At 39.5% G+C, this 2,500-nt stretch overlaps 1 long non-coding RNA gene across 1 annotated transcript in view; it reads left to right on the top strand.

Moving 5' to 3' along the window:
• The window catches only part of LOC118765709, a 34,089-nt gene extending 31,697 nt beyond the window's left edge, over positions 1 to 2,392 (top strand). The window contains exons 2-3 of the long non-coding RNA XR_005001575.1: positions 1,351 to 1,410; positions 2,348 to 2,392. This is a non-coding gene — a long non-coding RNA (uncharacterized LOC118765709). The remainder of the gene's footprint in view (positions 1 to 1,350; positions 1,411 to 2,347) is intronic.
• The last annotated feature ends 108 nt before the right edge of the window (positions 2,393 to 2,500 follow it).

The following is a 2,500-nucleotide window of genomic DNA, read 5'->3' on the forward strand; positions in this document are numbered from 1 at the left end:
GACTCAGGAAGGATTAAAGGCAATGTCGGCCTTTGCGGAATTTGAACTTATTTGTTTTCAATAATGAGTGCAAGACAGTGTAAAAATGATCCAAACAGATTCTGCTATATCTGTGGGGAATTGACTTTTACTAAAGAAAACGCAATATTACACGCCATATCAAGAAAATATACAAGGTGTACTTCCACTGTTACTTAGGAGACCAGGATAAGTTATGCGCTCCTCATGTATGTTGCCTTATATGTGTGATGACATTGAGTGCCTGGTATGCAGGAAAAATGTTCACATGAAATTCGGTGTGCCAATGATTTGGCGTGAGCAGAAAGATCATTCTAATGATTGCTGTTTCTGTCACCATGACTTTACAGGCTGTACTACAGCAAAGAAAAAGAAACACATTGTTTACCTAAATTTGCAATCAGCAATGCACCCAGTAGAGCACTCAGAAAATTTGCCTGTGCCCAAACCTCCAGATCAAGAAATGCAGAGTTCCAGCAGTGCTGGTGAACATTCCAGTGGTGATGTGTGAAGCCCAATGATCCAGAAAGAGAGAATAAACCAATACCCTTTTCTCAAGAGGCTCTAAATGATTTGTGCAGGGATCACTATTTAACCAAAGAGAAAAGTGAGTTTCTGGCATCAAGGCTTCAAGAACGTAATCTTCTTGAGAAAGGAGTGAAGATAACACTGTACAGAAACTGTACAGAGGATCTGCTTGCGTTATTCACCATGAAGGATGACTTACGGTTTTGTAATGACATCACTGAACTTTTTGAGCAACTGGAAATAGCAAAAGATAAAAACCAACTGGCGACTTTTCATAGCTGCATCCAAGGACAGTATCAAAGCTGTTCTGCTACGCAATGGTAACATACACACACACACACACACACACACAACACACACACACACACACCACACACACACACACACACACACACACACACACACACACTCTCTCTATCTCTCTCTCTCTCTCTCTCTCGCTCTCTCGTTATATATATATATATATATTATATATATATATATATATATAATTTCATTCAATTAGTATAACAATTTAAATACATATTCATGAATATAATTTTTCTAACTTTGAAAACAATAGTATTTTTTGGTATAAAAAATGGTATTGATGAAGACCGAGATTTAGAATTAGAAAAGGAAATTTAAATTATCATATATATATATATATATATATATACGAGGGATGTATGAAAAGTTTTGAGTCTCACCTAGAAACGGGGCTGCTAGGTAGCTGAAACAATTTTTTCTGGTAAGTACAGTCTTTTCGGAGTATTCTTGCCCATTTTCATGATTCTGATATTTTAATATTTGTTTTTGTTGCAGATTTTTGAATAAACAAGCTTCGAGTTTACAAGGAAAATAGAGAAAACTGAGTATCATGCCGTCATAAAGCACCTTCATTTGAAAGGTATGACTCCATCAGAAATCCATGAAGATATGGTGAGAACCTTAAGAGACAATTCTCCTTCATATGCAACAGTCACATGCTGGGTAAATGAATTCAAGCGTGGCAGGGAGAGTGTGGAAAAGGATGCCAGACCGGGGAGACTTCCAACTGCAACCACCAAGGACAAACGTGACCTTGCTCTTGGTATGATAATGCAAGATCGTCGAATATCATGTCGTCAGATAGCCGAGAGACTATGCATCTCAACTGAAAGAGCAAACAACATTGTGACAAAAGAACTTGGGTTCTCAAAGGTTTCTGCAAGGTGGGCCCCTCGCCTTTCGACTCCTGAACAGAAACGCACCAGGTGTACTTTGTCAACGAGCAATCTGGAACTATTTGAAGCCGTTGAAGAGAATTTTCTTGCTCGTTTCATTACTATGGAAGAAATTTGGGTTCATCACTACCAACCTGAAACCAAAGAACAATCAAAGCAGTGGAAGCACACATCGTGTCCTACCTCAAAGAAGGCCAGGGTCATTCCTTCAGCTGGCAAGGTCATGGCGTCCATTTTGGGGGGATTCTCAAGGTATCTTGCTGATCGATTACCTTGAAAAGGGTCACACCATGACTGGGCTGTATTATTCTCAGCTACTGAAATCCCTCCGAGAAGCAATCAAAGGAAAAAGGCCGGGAATGCTCATCAGAGGAGTCCTTTTTCATCACAACAATGCTCCAGACCACACCTCAGTGGTTGCCATGTCAACAATTCATGATTGCGGATACGAACTTGTTCCCCATCCGCTATATTCACCAGACTTAGCTCCCTCTGACTTCTATCTATTTCCAAAAATGAGAAAAGCCCTGGCTGGTCACCATTTTTACCAGTGATAATTACATCATAGATGGTGTAGGAAGTTTCTTGGAGTCTAGAACAAAAGAGATTACGCCGGGATAATAGCGCTTCAGCACCGCTGGGGAAAGTGTTGAGCCATCGATGGGGACTATGTTGAAAAATAAATCATCAGAAGTCTTGTACCATGTTTTTTTTTTTTTGAGGCTCAAGACTTTTCATAAATATATATA

Source organism: Octopus sinensis, linkage group LG13, assembly GCF_006345805.1.
Source record: "Octopus sinensis linkage group LG13, ASM634580v1, whole genome shotgun sequence".
Classification (NCBI taxonomy): Eukaryota; Metazoa; Mollusca; class Cephalopoda; order Octopoda; family Octopodidae; genus Octopus; species Octopus sinensis.